Source organism: Schistocerca nitens, chromosome 3, assembly GCF_023898315.1.
Source record: "Schistocerca nitens isolate TAMUIC-IGC-003100 chromosome 3, iqSchNite1.1, whole genome shotgun sequence".
Lineage (NCBI taxonomy): Eukaryota > Metazoa > Arthropoda > Insecta > Orthoptera > Acrididae > Schistocerca > Schistocerca nitens.
In genome coordinates this window covers 175,358,395-175,371,799 of record NC_064616.1, presented here as the reverse complement: position 1 = coordinate 175,371,799, position 13,405 = coordinate 175,358,395, and the positions used below count along the sequence as shown (strand labels likewise).

Genomic DNA, 13,405 nt, shown 5'->3' with positions numbered 1-13,405 from the left:
TAACTCAACTCTTTGACCACCAATTTCATTTCAAAAACATGGTTATTTTAAATTTAAATAATGTAATTAATGTCTCAGTCAGAAGTAACAATATAAAAAGAATATTTCCCGCAGTTTCGTTTTCTGAGGGGGTTGCGGAGATTGCGCAGTAGGACATATGGGATTATTCGTACGTACCTACAGGGTTTCAAAAGACGACTGCGCAAAAAGTACAGGACATACTGAAAACAGATACACATCAATGGACAGAGCATCTCCACAAGTTTGTAACTGACACTTCAGTTGCTCAATATGAGCTTAGTTTGTGATGTGGCAAATGTCAGTTCGTGGGTGCAACTCGTTGACACGATGTGTCCGGGAAGGTGCGAAGGCAGCCCGCTTCGCAAATGTGGTAACTGGATTGCCTATCTGCAGGTGCGCACTAAGTCACAATACGGCGACAAGAGTTAACAATCAAATTTGAGGAAAGCACAATCTACAGGTGCAATCTGTAACTGTAAGAGTCCTGCTAACTGTTATCAGGCTTCTCTTTACCAGTAGAGCATTGATTACATAGCAGTAACATGTAGCAAATTCCAACTTAGGGTTAATGGGCAATGTCGATGACACTTTGTCAGAGCACCAAGCGAGGTGGTGCAGTGGTTAGCGCACTGGACTTACATTCGGGAGGACACCGGTTCAAACCCGCGTCCGGCCATCCAGATTTGGGTTTCCCGTGATTTCCCTAAATCACTCCTGGCAAATGCCGGGATGGTTCCTTTGAAACAAATGGTTCAAATGGCTCTGAGCACTACGGGACTTACCAGCTGAGGTCATCAGTCCCCTAGAACTTAGAACTACTTAAACCTAACTAACCTAAGGACATCACACACATCCATGCCCGAGGCAGGATACGAACCTGCGGCCGCAGCAGTCGCGCGGTTCCAGACTGAGCGCCTAGAACCGCTCGGCCACACCGGCCGGCCCTTTGAAACAGCTCGGCAGATTTCTTTCCCCATCTATGACACAATCCGAGCTTGTGCTCCGTCTCTAATGACCTCGATGTCGACGGGACGTTAAACCCAGTTTCCCTTTCTTTTTTACTTCACTGAGCATCGGGCTCCCAGAAAAAACTGACTGCTTGTAAGAGTCTTGAAACCCATGGTTCCACTTTCACTGGCACCACACATACAAAGTAAGTCCATGCCACACATACCAAACAAATCCAACCAACACGCGTCTTAAGTCAGCTCTCTCCTACTTTTCCTGTCTGAGCGTCGTTTCTGAATTGTCGTAAATGTTCTGCTCTGCTATGTTATTGCCTTCCGTTCCAATATTTCATTTATAGCCATAGATATTATATACGGTAATTAATTAAACAAACGTGGGATAACTGTGCGACATATGGTGATGCGGCTAGTTACTGGATTTTGCTGTTACCACTTGAGCTGATCCGAGCGCTATTACTAAGCTTCAAAGCAGTTTCCATGACACGACAGTGCAGTGAAGAATACATGAACGAAGTATGTAAAAATCTGGCATAATGTAACAAAGTGTATGATGTAAAGTTGGCCTCAATCAGTACAAACTAGCATCAGATGTGGGTAAAGACATTACAAAGATTTATGGTTAAATGTCTCATCCGTGCACCTTATTTTGATTCTGAAAGGGAAGAGGAAATGTCGAATAACGAGCTGTTACTCTACACACTGTCGTATTAACTCATTTATAGCTACAGATATTACATTTGTTAAAATAAATGTGCCAAATATGGTCATGTGGCTAGTTACTGGATTTTGCTGTAACCGCTTGAGCTGATCCGAGCGTCATTACAAAGTAGCCTCAAAGCAGTTTCCACGTCACGACGGTGTAATGAAGAATACACGAATGAAGTGTGCAAAAATCTGGCATTATGTAACAAAGTGTATGATAAAGTGTTGATGTCAATCAGGAAAACTAGTATCAGATATGGACAAAGACATTACGTAGATTTATGGTTAAATGTCTCAACCTCTCCGTCCGAACAGATCCCAGTATGTTTTACAGACAGCTTCAGATGCTGAGCTATTTCTTTGAAGTCGCTGAACAAAGACAAGGAAAAAAGCCAGTCGTCATCTTTCATCATTTGTGTGTCCCGTTGCTGCCTGGTTTGTGCAGATTTTTGCGGAACATCAGTTAGTTGTCTTCCAATTTCGTCTTCTGCTTTCCTTTTCTTACCGAGCACCCGAGCCTGGTCTGGTCCACTTGGAACTTCACTTGCTGCTGTGGCCTGATTCTCAGGTGGCAGGCTGATAAGTGTATGCGACGGTGGATTGGTAATATTCAGAAATGATAGGAGATTAATATACAGATATGGCGTCTTTCTTGCAGTTACAAAACCACGTTTGCCGGTTAGTCTCCGTTTTTCTCGGCTTTATGAATCTTTAATGATACGCCATTTCTTCTGTAACGATATACCTATAAAACTGAAATGTTATCTTAGCTACTAAAAATGTCTATTCTTTGTAAAGGGAAGCTACAACTAGTGGTATGTTAGACGAGTTTCCGCATACCATATGTGGTAGGAACTGACGGGACATACGTTAATTTAAAGAAAGTTATTAGAACAATTCTGTTTATTAGATTATCTTAGAAAAATATTTCAAGACATTTTGTTCTGAGAAAGGTTGCCTTAAAACTAATTTATCTTGCAAAAGTGTGAAATAATTTAGTAATTTCTCCCTTTCAAATATCTGGCAACTGGAAATTCGTTCGTTGATTTACGTCATGCATTCCGACTTTGAGTAACAACAATCAGGGAAATTGTAAGATAAGTATATTCATCAATCTGGATTATCTTAAAAGATGAATGTTTGTCAGCACCGACCAAAAACAACTGGCTGCAAATAGCAAAAGATTTTGAAACTAAGGCCAATTTCCCAAACTGTCTCGGGGCCGTTGGTGGGAAAGCATGTGCAACTGGTGAAACCAGCAAACAGTGAATCAACGTTCTTCAACTATAAGAAATATTTCTCTATTGTATTAATGACTGTTTGTGATGAAAACCATAAATCTGTCGCTGTAGATGTGGGATCGTATGGTAAATGTGCTGACTCAACGGTATTTCAACGATCATTCGGTGGCAGGAGGAACAAGACTTTTGGTCAGGTGAATACAGGGTTATAAATACAAAATCAAATAGGGGTAACGCTGGAGTAGGTTTAATAATGAATAAAAAAATAGGAGTGCGGGTTAGCTACTACAAACAGCATAGTGAACGCATTATTGTGGCCAAGATAGACACAAAGCCCATGCCTACTACAGTAGTACAAGTTTATATGCCAACTAGCTCTGCAGATGATGAAGAAATAGATGAAATGTATGACGAGATAAAAGAAATTATTCAGGTAGTGAAGGGAGACGAAAATTTAATAGTCATGGGTGACTGAAATTCGTCAGTAGGAAAAGGGAGAGAAGGAAACATAGTAGGAGAATATGGATTGGGGGGAAGAAATGAAAGAGGAAGCCGCCTTGTAGAATTTTGCACAGAGCATGACTTAATCATAGCTAACACTTGGTTCAAGAATCATAAAAGAAGGTTGTATACCTGGAAGAATCCTGGAGATACTAAAAGGTATCAGATTATATAATGGTAAGACAGAGATTTAGGAACCAGGTTTTAAATTGTAAGACATTTCCAGGGGCAGATGTGGACTCTGACCACAATCTATTGGTTATGAGCTGTAGATTAAAATTGAAGAAACTGCAAAAAGGTGGGAATTTAAGGAGTTGGGACCTGGATAAACTGAAAGAACCAGAGGTTGTAGAGAGTTTCAGGAAGAGCATAAGGGAACAAATGACACGAATGGGGGAAAGAAATACAGTAGAAGAAGAATGGGTAGCTCTGAGGGTTGAAGTAGTGAAGGCAGCAGAGGATCAAGTAGGTAAAAAGACGAGGGCTAATAGAAATACTTGGGTAACAGAAGAAATATTGAATTTAATTGATGAAAGGAGAAAACATAAAAATTCAGTAAATGAAGCAGGCAAAAAGGAATACAACCGTCTCAAAAATGAGATCGACAGGAAGTGCAAAATGGCTAAGCAGGGATGGCTAGAGGACAAATGTAAGGATGTAGAGGCTTGTCTCACTAGGGGTAAGATAGATACTGCCTACAGGAAAATTAAAGAGACCTTTGGAGAAAAGAGAACCACTTGTATGATATCAAGAACTCAGATGGAAACCCAGTTCTAAGCAAAGAAGGGAAGGCAGAAAGGTGGAAGGAGTATATAGGGGGTTTGTACAAGGGCGATGTCCTTGAGGACAATATTATGGAAATGGAAGAGGATGTAGATGAAGACGAAATGGGAGATAAGATACTTCGTGAAGAGTTTGACAGAGCACTGAAAGACCTGAGTCGAAACAAGGCCCGGGGAGTAGACAACATTCCATTAGAACTACTGACGGCCTTGGGAGAGCCAGTCATGACAAAACTCTACCATCTGGTGAGCAAGATGTATGAGACAGGCGAAATACCCTCAAACTTCAAGAAGAATATAATAATTCCAATCCCAAAGAAAGCAGGTGTTGACAGATGTGAAAATTACCGAACTATCAGTTTAATAAGTCACAGCTGCAAAATACTAACGCGAATCTTTACAGACGAATGGAAAAACTGGTAGAAGCGGACCTCGGGGAAGATCAGTTTGGATTCCGTAGAAATGTTGGAACACGTGAGGCAATACTAACCTTACGACTTATCTTAGAAGAATGATTAAGAAAAGGCAAACCTACGTTTCTAGCATTTGTAGACTTAGAGAAAGCTTTTGACAATGTTAACTGGAATACTCTCTTTCAAATTCTGAAGGTGGTAGGGGTAAAATACAGGGAGCGAAAGGCTATTTACAATTTCTACAGAAACCAGATGGCAGTTATAAGAGTCGAGGGGCATGAAAGGGAAGCAGTGGTTGGGAAAGGAGTGAGACAGGGCTGTAACCTCTCCCCGATGTTATTCAATCTGTATATTGAGCAAGCAGTAAAGGAAGCAAAAGAAAAATTCGGAGTAGGTATTAAAATTCATGGAGAAGGAGTAAAAACTTTGAGGTTCGCCGATGACATTGTAATTCTGTCAGAGACAGCAAAGGACTTGGAAGAGCAGTTGAACGGAATGGACAGTGTCTTGAAAGGAGGATATAAGATGAACATCAACAAAAGCAAAACGAGGAGAATGGAATGTAGTCAAATTAAATCGGGTGATCCTAAGGGAATTAGATTAGGAAATGAGACACTTAAAGTAGTAAAGGAGTTTTGCTATTTAGGGAGTAAAATAACTGATGATGGTCGAAGTAGACAGGATATAAAATGTAGACTGGCAATGGCAAGGAAATCGTTTCTGAAGAAGAGAAATTTGTTAACGTCGAGTATAGACTTAAGTGTCAGGAAGTCGTTTCTGAAAGTATTTGTATGGAGTGTAGCTATGTATGGAAGTGAAACATGGACGATAACTAGTTTGGACAAGAAGAGAATAGAAGCTATCGAAATGTGGTGCTACAGAAGAATGCTGAAGATTAGATGGGTAGATCACATAACTAATGAGGAGGTGTTGAATAGGATTGGGGAGAAGAGAAGTTTGTGGCACAACTTGACTATAAGAATAGATCGGTTGGTAGGACATGTTTTGAGGCATCAAGGGATCACAAATTTAGCATTGGAGGGCAGCGTGGAGGGTAAAAATCGTAGAGGGAGCCCAAGAGATGAATACACTAAGCAGATTCAGAAGGATATAGGTTGCAGTAGGTACTGGGAGATGAAGAAGCTTGCACAGGATAGAGTAGCATGGAGAGCTGCATCAAACCAGTCTCAGGACTGAAGACCACAACAACAACAACAACAACAGTGTTCTATAAGCGAATACTGTCTAGTAACTCGAACATTCCGGAAGACAAACGCATTTCAGACATAAACAAAACACCAATGTCTTATGTATTTGTTGCTGACGAAGCATTTTCGCTGTTAAACAGAGTTGTGTGTCCGTACTTATGTCTGCGACTTGATAAAAAAAAAAAAAAAAAAAAAAAAAAAAAAAAAAAAAAGATTTTCAACTATCGTCATTCTCGAGCAAGACGTTTCGTAGACTGCACGTTCGGGATAATGGCAAATAATTGGAGGATCTTTCACACATCCCTGAATGCTGACGTCGATTTCGCCATAGACATTGTTATGGTACGTTGTGTTTTACACAACTATGTACGAAAGAGTGATGGTGTTCAATATTTAGATACACTGTACGGATATCCTTCAGTTCATGAGGATATTCCACAACGAATACGTAGTCGTGCATCCAGTTCACATTACAGAAACGTTTATGCCGATTGCTTTGTACATGAAGGCGCTCTGCCATGGCAGTTGGATTACATTAACCGTATTCTGAATTATATCTACCCGTAGTGTTATGAAATCCCCTTAGAAAAATTAATGAATTACTGTGCTGATAAACCTCTTACATTATTTGATTTTCGAACAGCTGAGCAGAACTGAACGTACTCAGACATTTCGCTCTTTACCTATTCTGATCAACACTAAACTGACACACAATATTTTTAGCGCAACGCAGTCTGACATTCAATAATCCCTACAAAAGAATGGCCCTGACTAACATTAACCTATACATTTCACAAATCACTTACCTCACAAAAATCTTCGTTACTCGAACTACTGCAATACAGCGAGCGCCACTACTGCCAGCTAAATAAAAGACCCAAACTACTGAAGGCACTAACTACTGATAGGCATAGTTAGCAAATGAAAGATTTTGATAGAGAACAAACAGCGTATTTACCCTAATAGTGTTCAAAAGTTATATATATATATATATATATATATATATATATATATATATATATATATTAGTTCATGACATCCAGTCTTACAAATTTACTCTCTCTGATGGACACACGCCCAGATCATCCGCTCTCAAAACTCCGCCATCTCTCTCCCCACATCCACCACTGCTGGCGGCTCACCTCCAACTGTGCAACGCTACGCGCTGTTAACAGCCAACTGCGCAACACTACAATAGCAAACAACAATGCAAATCAGCCACAGACTGCACACAGCACAGCCAGTGATTTTCATACAGAGCGCTACGTGGCGTTACCAATATAAAAACCTAAACAGCCTACTTACAGTGTTAATACAGATAAATAAAAGTAATAGAACTTGGACAGCGTGCTTTGTTCCTGTGGTGTTGCACATTCTCTGCCCCAGAACATCACAGTCACTTCCTCCCACATCCTCTTTTTCACATTTCAGCATATTCTTCAGATGACAAGTCTCACACAGCAGGCCTCTCCTTTATGTTTATAATAAAATTCTTCGCATCAAAGTCCATGATGACAGACAGATCCTTCTGCAGACACGCAGCAGCAAATAAATAGTAAGATGTAAAATATCTCCACAGCCGAAGCGCATTGGCGGCAGGCCGCACACTGGCAGTGCAACGTCCACGCTGCCCCATTCAACTATGTGCATTGGCCGCAGCGGCGCGCTGGCCGGAGGCTGGTCGCATGACAAAGTGCTGGCCGCACGGGCGGCTGGCCGCACGGTCGGCTGACCGCAGCGGGCTCGGTGCGCTTTACGCGGCACCTTTCCATGCAAATCTGGCCGCATCCGTCGAACCGCAAGTCTGGCCGTGGCCGCACTAGTGCGCTATTGCCCCTATACAAAATTTCCAGTTAGTGTGGTGAATGGCAGCTAAATATGGAAAAATGTAAGTTAATACGAATGGACACAGTCAACTCGTTTAAATATCTGGGCGTGACGTTGCAAAGTGATATGAGGTGGAACGAGCAAGTGAGAACTGTGGTACGGAAGGCAAATGGTCGATTTCGGTTTGTTGGGAGAATTCTGGGAAAAAGTGGTTCATCTGTAGCGGAGACCGCATATAGGACGTTGGTGCGACCTGTTCTTGAGCACTGCTCGAGTGTTTGGGATCCGTACCAGGTCGGACAGAAGGAAGACATCGAAGCAGTTCAGACGCGGTCTGCTAGATTTGTTACCGATAAGTTCGAACAACACGCAGTTGTTACAGATATGCTTCGGAAACTCAAATGGGAATCCCTGAAGGGAAGGCTACGCTAGTTTCGAGAAACACTACTGAGAAAAGTTAGAGAACCGGCATTTGAAGGAGACTGCCGAACGATTCTACTGCCACCAACATACACTGCATCGTCCACGAAGATTAGATATGAGAAGTTAGGGTTCATACGGAAGCATATAGACAGTCGTTTTCCTCTTGCTCTGTTTGCGAGTAGAACAGGAAAGGAAATGACAAGTAAGTTAGTAGTACAGTGTACCCTCCGCCACGCACCGTACGATAGCTTGCGGGGTATCGATTTAGATGTAGAAGTCAAAGTAAAAATTCTTTTGCTGAGGTTTAGCACATGATCGACGTAGACGACACTGCCGTTGATTCTTTCTGTCCCCCTACGTGGAATTTTCTCCACACTGTAAGAGACATCATCCAAGGGCGTTCGCTGAGTGTCTTCATTCTCCAATGCCACGGATACAATTTGTCGAACACATAAGACGTGCAGACTGATGTAACCGCCAGACACTACACTTGCTAGGTGGTAGCCTTTAAGTCGGTCGCGGTCCGTTAGTATACGTCGGACCCTTGTGTCGTCACTATCAGTGATTGCAGACCGAGCGCCGCCACACGGCAGGTCTAGTCTAGAGGATCCGTAGCACTCGCCGCAGTTGTACAGCCGACTTTGCTAGCGATGGTTCACTGACTCTCTCATTTGCAGAGACGACAGTTTAGCATAGCCTTCAGCTACGTTATTTGCTACCACCTAGCAAGGCGCCATATTCAGTTACTATGAATGTATTCTGAATAGATAATATTGTGAATCATGTACCGTCAAGAGCGACGTTCATCATTAATGGATTATAGTTAAGTATCAAACTAATTACGTCCGCTTTCTGAATTCTAATTCCTTGTCATGTTCCAGACCTCACGTCAGTACAGTTCTTCCCTTGGGACTAGTCGGGTGTTATAGGAGTGCTGTGGTGAGTGTCTTCAACTTGTGACGAAAAAAAAGCGAAACCACGTCCAGACGTAGTGGGGTTGGACGGCCACCCTTCAGTACAGATGTCGGACGTCGTAGGCTGTGCAGACTGGTAAAACAGAAAAGGCAGCGTACTGTGGTGAACTAACATCAGTCTTTAAAGTTGGGCGGAGTATAAGTGTGTCTGAACACGCAATGTACCGACCACTCCTAGCCGACGACCCTTGCATGTGCTAGTGTTAACACCATGACGTCGGCAACTACTACTGAAATGGGCACGCGACCATCGCCACTGGACGTTGGCGCAGTGGCAAAGCGCTGCGTGGTCTGATGAATCCTGATACCTTCTTCATCATGCCGATGGAACGGCGCGAATCTGTCGTCTTCCAGTGGGAGAGCTCCATGACACCTGTTCTGCAGGACAACCTGGCGGCGACTCCATTATGCTCTGGAGAACATTCACATGGGCATCCATGGATCCAGTGTAGCTCGTGCAAGGCACCATGATGGCCGAGTAGTACGAGGTGCATTCAAGTTCTAAGGCCTCCGATTTTTTTTTCTCCGGACTGGAAAGAGATAGAAACATGCGCATTGTTTTAAAGTGAGGCCGCGTTCATTGTCAATACGTCCCAGAGATGGCAGCACCATACGGCAGATGGAATTTTACCGCCAGCGGCGAGAATGAGAACTGTTTTAAATAGTAAAAATGGCGACGTTTTCCTTACTTGGACAGCGTGCAATCATTCGTTTTCTGAATTTGCGTGGTGTGAAACCAACTGAAATTTATCGACAGTTGAAGGAGACATGTGGTGATGGCCGGCCGCGGTGGTCTCGCGGTTCTAGGCGCGCAGTCCGGAACCGTGGGACTGCTACGGTCGCAGGTTCGAATCCTGCCTCGGGCATGGATGTGTGTGATGTCCTTAGGATAGTTAGGTTTAAGTAGTTCTAAGTTCTAGGTGACTGATAACCACACCAGTTGAGTCCCATAGTGCTCAGAGCCACATGTGGTGATGGAGTTATGGATGTGTCGAAAGTGCGTTCGTGGGTGCGACAGTTTAATGAAGGCAGAAAATCGTGTGACAACAAACCGAAACAACCTCGGGCTCGCACAAGCCGGTCTGACGACATGATCGAGAAAGTGGAGAGAATTGTTTTGGGGGATCGCCGAATGACTGTTGAACAGATCGCCTCCAGAGTTGGCATTTCTGTGGTTCTGTGCACACAATCCTGCATGACGACCTGAAAATGCGAAAAGTGTCATCCAGGTGGGTGCCACGAATGCTGACGGACGACCACACGGCTGCCCGTGTGGCATGTTGCCAAGCAATGTTGACGCGCAACGACAGCATGAATGGGACTTTCTTTTCGTCGGTTGTGACAGTGGATGAGACGTGGATGCCATTTTTCAATCCAGAAACAAAGCGCCAGTCAGCTCAATGGAAGCACACAGATTCACCGCCACCAAAAAAATTTCGGGTAACCGCCAGTGCTGAAAAATGATGGTGTCCATGTTCTGGGACAGCGAGGGCGTAATCCTTACCCATTGCGTTCCAAAGGGCACTACGGTAACAGGTGCATCCTACGAAAATGTTTTGAAGAACAAATTCCTTCCTGCACTGCAACAAAAACGTCCGGGAAGGGCTGCGCGTGTGCTGTTTCACCAAGACAACGCACCCGCACATCGAGCTAACGTTACTCAACAGTTTCTTCGTGATAACAACTTTGAAGTGATTCCTCATGCTCCCTACTCACCTGACCTGGCTCCTAGTGACTTTTGGCTTTTTCCAACAATGAAAGACACTCTCCGTGGCCGCACATTCACCAGCCGTGCTGCTATTGCCTCAGTGATTTTCCAGTGGTCAAAACAGACTCCTAAAGAAGCCTTCGCCGCTGCCATGGAATCATGGCGTCAGCGTTGTGAAAAATGTGTACGTCTGCAGGGCGATTACGTCGAGAAGTAACGCCAGTTTCATCGATTTCGGGTGAGTAGTTAATCAGAAAAAAAATCGGAGGCCTTAGAACTTGAATGCACCTCGTAGCGTACGCTGGCTGCAGACTATGTACACGACTTCGTGACGATCGTGTTTCCCGACAGCAATCGCATTTTTCAGCAAGATAATGCTCCATGTCGCAGGGTCAGGAGTGTGATGGAGTGGTTCGAGGACCACAGTGGCGAGTTACAATTGATATGCTAGCCCCCCAACTCGCCAGATCTGAATCCGATCGTACATGCCTGGGATGTGATTGAGCGTGGTGTCAGAGCTCATGGCCCTCTCTCCGGAATTGAGGTGACTTGCGTGTGCAGTTGTGGTGCCAACTTCCTCCAGTGATCTACCAAGGCCTCGTTGCTTCTGCCACGACACGTCGCTGCTGTTATCCGTGCCGGAGGTGGACATGGTGGTCATACGGTAATGTTCTTGCTGATCAGTGTATGCCACGTGTTTCCGTGATACACCGCCACAGTTTAATCCGCAAATTTTTGCCACAGTGCAAGAGCCTGTCTTAGCTCTCGTAGGTGCCATAATGTACGGACACGACTACCTCTTTTAACGATAGAATAGTTCTCTCATTATTTTTCAACTTTCTGTATGTCCGCCGGGCAACGGCCTTGCCGCAGTGGATACACCGGTTCCCGTCAGATCACCGAAGTTAAGCGCTGTCGGGCGTGGCCGGCACTTGGATGGGTGACCATCCGGGCCGCCATGCGCTGTTGCCATTTTTAGGGGTGCACTCAGCCTCGTGATGCCAATTGAGGAGCTACTCGACCGAATAGTAGCGGCTCCGGTCAAAGAAAACCATCATTACGACCGGGAGAGCGGTGTGCTGACCACACGCCCCTCCTATCCGCATCCTCAACTGAGGATGACACGGCGGTCGGATGGTCCCGGTGGGCCCCTTGTGGCCTGAAGACGGAGTGCTTATATGTCCGCCCCTGGTAGGTGAGTGGTCAGCGCGATGGAATGTCATACATAACGGCCCGGGTTCGATTCCCGGCTGGGTCGGAGATTTTCTCCGCTCAGGGACTGGGTGTTGTGTTGTCCTTATCATCATTTCATCCCCATCGACACGCAAGTCACCGAAGTGGCGTCAACTCGAAAGACTTGCACGAGGCGAATGGTCTATCTGACGGGAGGCTCTAGCCACACGGAATTTCCATTTACAACTTTCTATACTATATTTTTACTTATTTTTTCAAAGCCAAAATTAGTTACCGTTATGAAAAGCTCGTCTTATTGTTAGAAATACGAGTACTTTCTGCTGTCTCCTGCAGCTCATGTTATTTTGTTGTTTGACCTGGCTGCTTTAATTACTATCAATGGTTTACAAAATAAACAACTGAGTTATGCACTTCGTATTTCGATAGTTACTCTTCATGTCGCATAATATAGCGATCAAAGACAATACCTGTAAGTTTAGGTGGCTACTGGGAGGCTACTGTGTGTCTATTGGCTCCGGCCAATCGAACTTTAAACACCTGCAGTCACCCACATCTAGGTTGCTATGAAGAACACATGCATGGGTACAGAAGAGAGTGATCATTCCAGAGGATCATTTACAGCCACTGACGGTCCCCACTTAACGCGATTTCGACGGGATCAAATGGCTCTGAGCACTATGGGACTTAACATCTGAGGTCATCAGTCCCCTAGAACTTAGAACTACTTAAACCTAACTAACCTAAGGACATCACACACATCCATGACCGAGGCAGGATTCGAACCTGCGACCGTTGATGTCGCGCGGTTCCGGACTGAAGCGCCTAGAACCGCTTGGCCACACCGGCCGGCTCGACGGGATCATGGACCGTTTGATGCTTTCCATTGTTCAGCGAGATCAAGTACCCGGTTAAGGGGCTCCGAAAAGGCTCAAAATCATGAAAAGTTCAATTTTTACTTTTTTGCGTTTTCTGAATCTGCAGACTATTACCTTTTAATAGATATATAATTTATTCAATTCCGAAGACTACAACTATTTTTAAATTTTTTTTTGAAATGTGTTCTACATGGGCGGGACCCACTGTGGCGCTGTTAAACTGCTGTCAAATGGTGTTATTATTAACGTCCGTGTTCATCAGGTACATTTTAGTGATGTGAGATAAAGTATGTGTTGTGGCTAACCTGTGATGGTTCAATATATATCGCTGGTGTGATTGTCGATTGTTTCATGTTTATTTACTCTGTCGTTATCTCGAAAATATTCGTAATTAATTCTGTTTCTTGAGTCTCTGTTTTGTTGAAGTATAATAATGAGTAAAAGTAAAGTTATTAGAAATCCTCTGAAGGCTTTTAAGAAAAGGAGAAATGTTGGAAAGCCAAAGGTATGTGTTATTACTGTAAACAATAAAGACGATGAAAATCCCCAACATATCTTGTGTCCCAAA

The 13,405-nt window shown here is 44.0% G+C and overlaps 1 pseudogene; it reads left to right on the top strand.

Annotated features, from left to right (window-relative positions):
* Positions 1-11,622: 11,622 nt before the first annotated feature.
* LOC126250231 (5S ribosomal RNA) lies at positions 11,623-11,740 on the top strand (annotated as a pseudogene).
* The last annotated feature ends 1,665 nt before the right edge of the window (positions 11,741-13,405 follow it).